Here is a 12,742-nt window from a genome sequence, read left to right as displayed (position 1 = left end):
GAATTGAGGAAAATATTCAAGATTCAATCTAGTGTGATTTGTAATGTATTATGTAAAAAGTAGAGCTCCTCCAACATTCAAATTAAAATTGATTTAGAAGTGGATGAAACATTCAAGTACATTGTAAATTGTAGTGTAGTGTACTAGTGTGGGCATGTCTCTGTAGACAATGAAGAAATAAATAGAATTTGTTAGTTCTCCTTGGGTTTCCCTCCAACATCATTTGGATTCAAATTGAAAGAAAAATATAATTAACACCAAAAAATAGATAATGAGTTATATTTAAATATAACTTATAAGAGTGACTTCCACTTATCTACATAGGAAAGAATGAATTGAGATTTATCTTTTCCTTAAATATTGCCATACATTACTTTTCTTTTAATGTTGGTTAGAAGTTATTTTATAAAAAATAACCATTGTACACTTATAGTTAATTTTGTGGGATTGTTTTTCACCTATGTGATCTACTTAAGGTAGGGCATCCCATGCCTAAAAATGAAAAAGAAAATTCATTTGTACACCATGAAAGAGGTGTATCACCACCCCATGCTAGCAAATACTTTCCTCTTGTTATGTATAGTCAATAAAGAAAGAGGACGTGTAAGGGAATAAAACAATACATACATGACATGTATTTTCCAAATGTATGTGATGTTTACAACTAGTGGCACTTTGACATCATTAGAATGGCCTTGAAACTACTATCCATTCACGTTTTTGTTATACAGTCTATTCAATAAGATATAATCATGTGTAGTGGTGCTTATTGTATATGAGCCATAAATTTAGCACATTGACATTTCAATTGCTTGTTCTTATTAGCAATTCATTTAATGTTAAGTATGTAATGACATTATATTATAAATTATCTTTGTTGAAGGTGATATAGTTAAGTGACAAACACCACTTGAGGTGTTTCCCTAGAGTCCATATGCTTTGTATATCACACCACTAGCTAGTTAGAATAAACCTTAGTTACCCGGGTTCGTGGTTTTGCCCCTAGAACCCTACTTGGGTTAAAATCAGTTTGAAATACTAGTTTCATTCGGCCCAGGTTCGAACAGGGTTTGATTTTCTTGGGTATGGTTCGAACCCACAATCCAGGAATTTGAACTTGGGCACATTTCAGCTGTCCAGATCAAATTTGGTGCAAAAATGGGGCAAATTTCTGGTGATGGATGACTTTCAAGGCATTATTTATAAAAAATTTGATATTGTTGAGTTGGGCAGCCCTAAAAAGTGAATTTAAATAGGTTATTTTGTCCTCTAACATCATTTGTGGTGTGCAAATAGGTGATTTTGTAAGCAAATAGGTGATTGAGCAAAAGTTAGTTTGTGCAAGGTGGAGTTGGAAGATTGGATTGTTAGCTATATTGAAGTGTTTGTGTCTCATTGCTACATCTTTGGAAGCTTACAATGGCAGGAAGATGATGAAGAAGATGAATATAATGAATATTAAAATTTTATCCATTATGATTACTTGAAACTTGAACTTGAAACAATGATATTTGAAATTGCTGTTATGATTCATGGATCATGATTTAATTTTAATGTTCTGAATTTGAATCTTTGATGTTGAACTTGAAAATTGAAATATATGATGGTATGATCTTGATTCATGTTGCTATGATTACATGTTTAAGGTTTATGCCTATGGTGTTTTTGTTGTTTAAATGATTAAATCATATGATTTTATGATACTCTATGCTTCTAGGCTTCATAAATATGTATATATATAATTTTTTATAATTTTAACATGCTTTTGTACGAACGAACCCAAATGAACCCAAGACTCTTTCCAAAATTTTGCCATATCGTCAAACCGGTTCTTTGAACCCGTATTTCGAACTCAACTCAAACCAGTAACTAAGGAATAAACATATATGTCCAACGAATTGATAGTTTTAAGTAGTTGAGTGTTAGTGCAGTAATTAGGCAAGAAAGGATATGTGAACAATATTGTTTCTTTTTGGAGCCTCATGCTAGAGATATTGGAATAGTTGTCATTGATGTCAAAAGTGAAAGACATAATTGTTGTCATTTATGTTAAGAGTTTGTAGTGCATTAATTAATAGGTGACATAGTTGTCATCACTATCATTGATGTCAAATGGACAAACTAGAAATGATTGTCAAATATGAATAGATTATGCAAGTTATACACATTGATGCCAATGAGAAAATTGTAATCATACTATTACAAATACGTCTCAATGTTGATTAAAAGCAAGTAATGACAAGTTATTTCAAATATAAGTTAATTAAACCAAGTAATGAGAAGTATGAGAAGTTGGGAGAAGTGCCCCTAATTTGTTATGAGCATAAGAAAAATAAGAACAAGCCATTGATGCAAGAGATAAGCGACAACATGTTGCAAAAGATATATTGACATGTAGTACACATCCCTTAAGTTAGTTATGTTGGACACATGCTTTTTACGTCATTCTAGTAGCTAATTATAATATAATTATTAACCTCTTATGTTTTGAGCAGCGATAGTTATAGATAGTAAAGTGTTGTACATTGTGGATCTTAATTGAGAGATGATATGTGCATAGTATTCTTTGGATTTGATCTCATGTTGGAGATATGACATGGAATGACTTCATTTCATAATGAACATTATACATTGTCAACCTACTTCAAAATGTTAATATAATTTTCAATTTTATCTTTCTAGCTTATTTGTATCATTCCTTGTAGGTTTGTAGCATATTGCTAGTACATCCTCCCAATATCCATCATAATATTGATCATCCACCTACATAATCTTCTTTTCCATGATTAGAAGTTATCATTTGAACATGATATATAAATGTTATTAATCTCTTCCTCAACGTTATTTGGGTTAATAGTTGATAGCTAGATCTATAGAAGTACAAAAAATATAATTACAAAACAAGAATCATTTACAAAACAACAGGTTCTTTAATGTGGTTCAAATGATATGAGCTATGCCCACAGAGAAAACAACCACCGACTTTTGTTATTGTCCAACAAAGTGAATTACAAACTTGCAACAATATCCACTATGATATTGATTTAACAAACCATTGTTGTGTGGTTTATCAAAAAAATCTTGTTTCCTAAAAGAACTCTTGACCTTCCATATTCCAAAAACCATTCATTTTCATACACTAGAGTCTTTAAGAAATTATATATAATTATTTTTTACCTCACAACACAATTAATAAGTTGAGGACCTACAACTTTGATACCCCAAGCATTAACGGTGGCTCTCGTTTGCTTCCAAAATTCAAAATCTGAATCTCTTACTCGCTCTTTAACTATCCCCTCGGCTATTGCATCCAATCACATCAATATTGTGAATGTTGGGACCAATTCTCGCCCAACTATGAACGGCTCTCCTCTTGCCTATTCCTCCTGCCCCATTTCAATTTTGACAGTGGTTACAGTGAATGCTTCTGCTAAATGCATGGATCACATCTTTTCTATGGTGGATGAGAATCGTGTTGGCACTGTCTTTTCCGCTAGGGCTTCTACTGGCCAAATATTTGTGTGTTGGGGTGGTTTGGGTGGTTTGTCAGTGCCTACACATTCTCATCCTACGAGGGATTTCATTCTAGTTTCATGCGTTGTTTCTTTAAAGGTGAATGTGGGTACAAATGAGGAAATAGGCCACCCTAGCCTCCCTGAACTGCCTGACTTGACCTTTGTGTTTATGCAACCTATTCTCTCTGGTGTAGTTCATATCTACCCTATGACTAGAGGTTTTTTCATTGTAAAATTTAAAATTGCAAACGATAAATAGAAAATATTATGTGAGCATTTATTTAGAATAAAGAAGAAATATTCATTTATAGTTAAACCCTGACACCCTTAGTTCAATCCTTCTGAAAATTTTGATGAGTTTCTGATTTGGGTTTGTCTTTCTTACCCCTACTTCTCTAGCTTGACTCTATTTGAGGATCGTTGCAATGCTCTTGGGTATTTACTATTGGTAAATGGAGAATCTTTTGTCATTCTTGATTCCACCTATGGCCAAATTTTGGTTGACTTAGATGGCTCAAATGGTTTGTTAGTTGAGATCTTGACCCAAACCTGTAAGGATTGTTGGGCTCAGTCCTTGGGCTATGAATGTATCCCTTCTATATGTTTAGATGTAACAGACATCTTGTTGGTCATTGTGGTTTTGAGAAGAAGAGCTCATTGGCTTCTTCTTGGTAAAATGACGCCTCAAATCATCACTTTGTCATTGAAAAGAAATATGATTTGAGCTTCTCTAAGGTTGTTTATTTGAATCTTGTCATTTCTTCTCAAGCTATTATTTCAAGTGGCTTGGTTGTTGAGATTGTTTTGCCCCCTCTCGCCCCCACCCTCATTTCCTCTATGTGTGGGATGAAATTTTTTGGGAATGCTAGAATTTCTAGCTATAGTGTTGCTAGAATGAATGGTTTTGTTGGCTCTTCTCATGTGGCATCTTAGAAGTTCCTTGATAAGGTTTTTGCAAGTGATGCTGGTGTTGTTGCTGGTCCTGTCTCACAGGGTGTTGTTGGCTCTAGTTCTGATCCTTCTTTGGATGATGTTGGTCTCTCCTCTATGAGCATGGAGGCTCTGACACTAGATTTGTTGGTAGATGTTGTTACTATGGAGGAAGATGTAATGTCCCCTTTTTCTAAGACATTATAATTCTATGTTGCCGGCTCACTCCGACTAGGTTTGGGGGTGAAAAGGTTCTTTACGGGGTTCAGTTCAAGGTTTGGCCTAGACATTTCCAGTTTTAGACCCATCAAAGCAGTTTTGGCAGGTTATTCAGATGCTTACTATTTTTAGTAAGTAAATAGAGCACAATATTTTTAGTACTTCAGTGTTGGTTTGGAAGCGTTTCGCCGATAACTTTCTAACGAGCTTTTGCACATGCTTATCTGAGTTCATTTGGTCAGCTATTTTGATGCCTGATGATTATATGGTTTCCTGATTAAGTGACTATTAAAGTTCATTTAACTTGTCACTTTATTTTTAAAAAGGTACTATATTCACTTAAGTGACTAAAGGACAAAAAAGGTGCTTTATCCCACATTGCTTAAAAGAGCGTGCATCATATTGGGAAAAGTGATAAAGGTACAACAGGCTCCACATGGAAAGATATGAAGATTATAATATTAAACAAATATTAAGCTGGAAGCTGAAACAATTATTGGTTATTTTTTCAAGGTGCAAACCCGTGAAGAAGCTTTGGAGGTTGGACATAAACCTAGCCTTCTTATAGGTTTATCTATATTGCCAATCTAACTATTATTTCTGTTTATAAGATTGGATTTTCTGGATGGTTGCGTGTTGTTGTATTGCTGATGTATAATACAATAACGTTATTTGGCAACTATTTGTATTCATTGCTGGTTTAAATATGTACTTATGAATGTTGGAGGAAATAAACACACTTTTCTGGATTTTCTTGTATGCATATCTGCTGGTTATAAAATCAATTTAAGTTTTGGAATTTATATCAAATACGGGTTTACTTTTCAGTTTAAAATTTGTAAGTTTTCATCAAGGGTTTTAGTAAATATCCAGAAAGGGATACTACTGTGGTATCAAAGCCAACAATCCTCCCATCCTGTGGAATTTTTTTCAACACAAAGGAATTTATAGAAGATAAATATTGCGAGTTCTGGTTGCTTTAATGTGACTGGTTTGAGACCGTGAGGACAAAACCCCTCAAGTCTGGAAATTCTAAGGGAGTTGGACACTACCCCATCTTCCTTCATTCAATATTGCATTGGATTGGGTAGGAAAATCAGCAATAAGAAGTGTTTTAAAATCGAAGTGCTTGGAGGTAAGCAGTTTTTTTGAACCAGTTAGCGAGCTACAGTTGAATCCCATATTTTGAAAAAAAAATAGTAGCAGAGCCGTTTTTATACAAGGGCTGGTGTCTGTTCGAAGGGTCGAGGAGAATACCGTAGAGTGGGCAACTTGAATGCTTTAGTAAAGTGCCATTTTATTTTAACAGTGGACATCCTCCTAGTATTTGCTACAAACAATAGTCCTTCATTAGTGTTGGAGAGTCATAGGGAAAAGAGATTTCACTAGTCCGGTGTAAGTCTAAAGTCCGCCAGTCCAGGATAGTGTGGACTTTGTAGGTGATAGCGGGTGTCTGGTGTGCTACGGAAGCCATTGGTAGCTCGGGCCCTCGTCCTTCATAGCAGGGAGCTCAATCCGAGCAAAGGAAGGGTCACGTCTAAGCATGGGTGGGGACCTGAGACATTGCTAGCCATGGGAGTATACAGTTGGGTTTGTCCATGTGATAAGGGAGTGGACGTTGTGGTGACAGGTCGGGGTTGGCAGGAGTAAGGCGGAATCAGTTCACCAGTCGGGACATCCTCCAAGTAGACTGTATGTACATTTGCTAAAGAATTTCATATTGCATTGTTCTTCATTGCTACTTCTTGAGCATTGATATATCTACTAGTAGATTGACCATTTATCATTCATGTTGCAATATTAATATACTGGAGATTCTATGAGACCCAGTTATATGAATTCAAATCTTGGTTGTTTAATAAATTTCCAATACAACAGTTTCTGCTAGAACATCTATACGGCTATTCAGTATTTTTTTGTATCATGATGGACTCCCAACCAACTGTTTGATAAATTGTCACTACATATAGCAAAAGGAAAGTTGATCTCTCAACAGGGCCAATTGAGTGTTTAATTCCAAAAATTTAAGTAGAGGTTATTACAGTGTCATTAGTGGACTTTGGAGGGAGATTAGTTCAGTTGCAGCCGACCACCCGATACAAGATGTAATTCAAACAGATGCTACTATAAACCTTGGGAATAGTGAAGGTCCATTGCTTCATAGTTTAGGAAGTTTCATTGGCAGAAATCTGCTATATACTCTCTGTCAGGAACATCATCAAGTGTGGGATTTTCAATTCCAGTGGATACTATGGCATTGTTGATCAACTAGTAAAGTTTGGGGAAAATCACTAGACCAATATTGGGTATTAAATTTGCACAAAATCAATCTGTTGAGCATGTTCCCTAAAGTGTCTAACTGGCTAAATGATATCTATTCCATATACATTTGATCACAATCATGAAGTGATACAGCAACAACATCCATATTTTGTTGTCTATTAGCATGCCAATTGAATGTTAAAATGTGGAGGGCCAAAGAATTAAAATTTTGATAATAGCCAAGTAGGGATCAATACAATGGTTTCAACCAAGCAAGAGAGAAAATTTCCGTGTGTGTTAATCTGAATCCAGATATGCATTCAACATTGTAAGGGTGTGAGTTATGAAGGGATAGTCTATGTCTTTCCAACATTTAAAGACATACATATATTTCGTTTTGATTAATAGAGACAAATTAAACTAAGATTTGAATGAGGCTAATAAATATTCAGTCAACATTGCGCTTAGAATAGTACAGCTATGAAACATTACCAGTTCATGAGATCATGGCAGTATTTTGGCATTTTCAGAAACTAAAATATCAGATTATTAGCTGAGAACATTGTAGTGTTAGGGTGAATTGCATCAGTCAATTGCAAACAAACTGTCGATCAAATTCCTATTACAGAGGCAAGTAGTCTAGATAGGAAAAAATCTCGATAGATATTATGAAGCCTCAAGAGCAGTTTGCCCAAAATTTCCAGTCCGATATGAGAACTGAAATAATGAACATATATGATGGAATATGTGAACTTTCAGCTAGAGCTGCAAAACAAGATAGATACGATAAAAAAAAATACTATGATTTGGCTCGAGATCTCCTTGCAGAGGACAATTACAGAAATTTGCATAAGGAAGACATTAATCAATTTGACAGTAGTACTAAAAAAGAAGAGCAACCTTTGCATGATAATATGAAAAATACTAATAATGGCACACGTATACTAATGGGTAATTGGGAGACAGAGGTAACTTATGGAGCTGTTTACACTAGTCCTCCTGATGAGCATATTGATGGCCCAAGTAGAAGAGAAACACCAACATCTTATTTAGGGACATGGAAATCAACTTGGATGAATTTTATGATAATACTAGGCTAGAAATTATATCAAGTTTTAAAGAGCAAACAGACCGCGATATTGGCAGGATAGATGATATAGCACGCATTGAGTTAGAGGACATATCTGAAAGTGTTGTTCTACTAAGTGATGCAAAATCAAAAAATTCTATGGAGAGCAGGCCACTTGTGTTTGAAGGAGATGGTCAAAAACCGTTATCACTTCTTGAGTTATTGGATATGCTTTTGGTCAAAGAGGACAAGATTGTCCAAGTGTTGGCAAGGATGGATGAGTCTTCCAATTTGATTGAGGATCTCATGCGGAAGATTGTGATAAAAGAGAGGCATGGGAATGTATGTCGTGTCACAAGTCCTCTTTTACATACTATTTTTGAAACTTTGAAAATGATAAAATATGAGTACTTGCAACTATTAATGGATAGAGATCTAGCAATAAAATTTGGAAGGGACAAGGAGAGTGAGGTAGATGAGCTATGCTTTCAACTGAGCTTAACACATTATTCCATCCACAAAGATGAAAATCAAACGAGTGGGGCAGCCACTTATGAAGAAGATATCAGTGGTTCAAGGGCACAAGAAATCACGCAAATTATTGAAGAAATTCATAAAGTGGGTAGATGTGAAAAAAAACAATGTAATTCAATCACGTGTTCCCCATCCGAGACTTTCTATGATGTGTAAAATTCTATGGATCAGCAAGTTGATGAGTCTGGAAATTCTAATTTTTATGACAGCAGCTGTACATCTTCGCATGAGCACATAGTTAGTGATACAACTAGCGAGGATAATTCAGAGATTTCAATTAATGGTGAACCATCCTTTTATGGAGACTTTGACATAAGCGAGAGTACTTATGGTGGAGTAGAAAGTTCAGATTTATCCGTAGCATACTCTGAGGGATTTTTCAGCTTACCTAGAGTTTTATCATCCAACTCTTATGAGATGGCCATGGTCTACTTGTTGATTGATGATTTTACTTGCTGGTATATTCCAGCTATCAATGAGTTTTTTGTGGATGTTAGTAGTATATTCACTGATTCTATTTAGCCTTTAGGGGTCAATGAATTATTAGCAGATGAGTGGGGAGAACATACACTACCCTACGTTCCACATGAGGTGTCTTCATTTTTTATCCAGCAGCATATTGAAGATAGTGTGAGCATTCATGATGTTGGTGATTCACCAACCACTGCTTCCTTTATCCAGAATCATGTTGATTGGGTGATTGGGAATCTAGGTGTTAATAGCATCTTTCATCTAGCGGATTATGTTGTGTTGTTACACAGTCACATGATTATGATTTGTGTGTTTCAGCCTTCAGACACATCAGAGTTCTAGGGATTAGGATTACTCTTTTTTCACCAGAGTGATATGATGGTGGAGCCAGAGGTCGGATCTGTCATTGTCATCGGCACAGTTATTGCAGGAGTGGTACAATGGTACAGATATTACAAGAGCTGGTCAATGGTATCTCAGACAGTGCATGAGTTCTCACTTGGGATCCAGGTGGAGCATCCCTATGTATTGTCTTTTATTGAGGAGCTTGTTGGAGAGTTTGGTTGCTATCATCTTGGGGTAGATATTGGTATATTGTTGAGCTCCCATCTTCACTTGACAGTAGAGACTCACAGAGTCACTCATGGAGTGAGGCATTCATGCTGACTAAGGGTATTGACACACAGGGCCGCAACACATGGCAGTTGGTGACCCTTTATGGTGAGACTTGGGATCCTGGCATTTAGTTATTTGACACATTGATTCATATTGTATTTTTTCAACATTCCATATTTGGGATGATGCGTGTCGGGTTACATCGGCAGAGGAGTAGAATCTCATTCTCAAGTTGAGAATGGGATCCTAGCATTTGGTTTTTGCAGGTATGAGCGGATTGCTTGAGGGCAAGCAATCTTTGAGAAGGGAGGCTTTGTAATGTCCCCCTTTTTGGGGACATTATAATTCTGTGTTGCCCGCTCACTCTGCCTAAGTTTCGGGGGCGAAAAGGTTCTTTATAGGGTTCAATTTGAGGTTTCGCCTAGACATTTCTAGTTTTAGACCCATCAGAGTGGTTTTGGCAGGTTGTCCGGATGCTTACTATTTTTAGTAAGTGAACAGAGCACAGTATTTTCAATACTTCAGTGTTGGTTTGGAAGCGTCTTGCCAAGAGCTTTCCAACGAGCTATTGCATGTGCTTATTTGAGTTCATTTGGTTAGCTATTTTAATGCCTGATGATTATATGGTTTTTTGACTAAGTAACTATTAAAATTCATTTAACTTGTTACTTTATTTTTAAAAAGGTACTATGTTCACTTAAGTGATTAAAGGACAAAAAAGGTGCTTTATCCCACATTGCTTAAAAGAGCGTGCATCATATTGGAAAAAGTAATAAAGGTACAACAGGCTTCACATGGGAAGATATGAAGATTATAATATTAAAACAGATATTAAGCTGGAAGCTGGAAATAGTTACTGGTTATTTCTTCGAGGATGCAAACCCTTGAAGAAGCTTTGGAGGTTGGATGCAAACCTAACCTTCTTACAAGTTTATCTATATTGCCAATCTGACTGTTATTTCTGTTTATAAGATTGGATTTTCTAGATGGTTACGTGTTATTGTATTGCTGATGTATAATACAGTAACTTTATTTGGCAACTATTTGTATTCATTGCTGGTTTAAATATGTACTTCTGAATGTTGGAGGAAATAAACACACTTTTCTGGGTTTTCTTGTATGCATATTTGTTGGTTATAAAATCGATTTAAGTTTTGGAATTTATATCAAATACGGGTTTACTGTTCAGTTTAAAATTTGTAAGTTTTCATCAAGGGTTTTAGTAAATATCCAGAAAGGGATACTATAGAAGAGGGTTGAATCATTGTTAAAGGCAAAAAGTCCAAGACATCTAGACCCTCTTTTAATATGCTCCTTCTATCTCTCAAGGTTGGGGATAAATTTATATCCTAATGGTTTATTAGTTGTAGGTGTTGGGGTTGGATTATTTGGCTGTCCTCCTTTCCTTTGTTTTGGTTGCATGTTGATTTGTTCATACAATATTTATCTCAGGTTGTGGGAGCCTTCTGGTAAAATTCTCGTTTTGGTCTTGAACCATTCCTTGTCGAAAGCTTTTGAGGTATATTTTTTCTGACCATCTTGTCAAGGTTTTCAACTCCCTTCAATACCTATTTTTCGCATGAGTAAAAAAATTTAACACCTTCCAAACTTGTGTCCTACAAAGCTATTAACATTTTGCAACATGATTGGTCATTCTGTATAAACAATATTCTACTTGGAGATTGATCAAGCTCCACACAAGCAATATCCCTCTTGGAGATTGATCCAATACAAACATATTTGTATCTTTAACTCTTTTAACTCATTGTATTTGACTTGTTTCTCTTTTCACCATTAGCATTCTTTAATACTAATGGAAGTTGATGAGAAAATCAACTTCTCTTGAGTTAGTATTGCATACATGTCAATATTTTAGGGCAGTGCAATTAATTTAATGGCTATTGCTTGTGTCCCTATGTCTTTGGTTGTTGCTCATTCTCCAAGTTCCAACTCTGGTGTTCTCGCTCGTGTTTCCTCTAACGCTCTGCTAGTCAAGCTTCTATGTTGGTTTTTGGAAATGGATTGTGTCCCTTATAACTGCTTTGGCCGCTCCGCATCCCCTATTTATTGGGTTGCCATTAAGTTTTGGCAATGGGAGATTTCCTATTTATGGTGTCATTCCTTCGCATAGATTTGTGTCTACTGTGGTTGATGCCAATGCTCCTTCTCATGTTGGCGGATCTTCTATCGATGAAGGTACTTGCCCATCTATCATTGGTGATGTGATTTTGGGAGGCCTTGGTTTTTCAGCGACCTCTTCAGTAGTGGCTTCTCTAAGAAGGTTTTCTTCATATCCTCCTTCGTTGATGCCTATTGGAGGTAGAGGTTTGAATCCAGTGTCTAAGAAATATGTGGTGCTTGGCTCTTTTCCCATCTATAGTCATATCCTCGTAGATTTGGATGAGGAGATTCTAGCCAAAATTGATGATGCAACCTCGGTTTTTTCCTCCGATTGTTTGATTTGTAGATTTAGGGGGGTTTGGCCTAGCTTAGCAAAGCTTCAATCTTGGATAACCCATCCTTGGGAACTTATCATCACTGGTATAGTCCATATCTTTCCTATGGCTAAGAGATTCTTTGTAGAAAAAAATGAAAATATTGCAGATAGAAATACGATTTTGTGTGACAATTTTTTAGTTGGGATGACCATTTCATGATAATAATTAAACCATGACATCCCAAATTTTCCTTTTTTTCTAAATCTTTCAACAAGATATCTATTTGGGTTAGGACCAATCTCCCCCTTCATCCTTGGGTTGAGACTCTTCTAGAGATTCTGGGTAACACTACTGGGGACATGGTGATGGTGGATAAGGACTCTTTTTATATGTTTCACTCCACATTTATCTGTATATTGGTGGAAGTTGATGTTTTGAAGGGGCTTCCTATAGAGATTAAACATTCTTCTAAGGGTACATGGATCCAACAATTGGATTATGAAGGAATTTGTTTTCAGGTGTAGGAGATGCTTCAAGACTAGTCATGCGATGGGTCAATGTGAGCCTCAAACATTGTGAGGTTTGCCTCTCGATGGAATGGTGCTTCTATGCAACATTATATGGTGGAGAAATCCTCTTCCCATAGAAGCTTCTCCTAGGTAGTAGTGTAGGATTGCTTTGTTCCTTTA

General features: G+C 36.0%; 1 protein-coding gene across 4 annotated transcripts in view; it reads left to right on the top strand.

Moving 5' to 3' along the window:
- LOC149530521 (uncharacterized) overlaps nt 1–12,742 on the top strand; it is a 212,037-nt gene that overhangs the window by 166,594 nt on the left and 32,701 nt on the right. For 2 of the 4 annotated variants that reach the window (XM_089810561.1, XM_089810554.1), the window contains exon 7: nt 1,297–1,571. The exons of the other annotated variants lie outside the window; for them this stretch is intronic. The gene's annotated coding sequence lies outside the window, so the exon portion shown is untranslated. Of the gene's footprint in view, nt 1–1,296; nt 1,572–12,742 lie in introns of those variants that run through there. 4 annotated transcript variants of the gene reach the window in all.

The sequence above is a fragment of the Cupressus sempervirens genome, chromosome 11 (assembly GCF_028749045.1).
Source record: "Cupressus sempervirens isolate cs-2001-9-10 chromosome 11, ASM2874904v1, whole genome shotgun sequence".
Lineage (NCBI taxonomy): Eukaryota > Viridiplantae > Streptophyta > Pinopsida > Cupressales > Cupressaceae > Cupressus > Cupressus sempervirens.
This window is presented reverse-complemented; position numbering and strand designations above follow the sequence as displayed.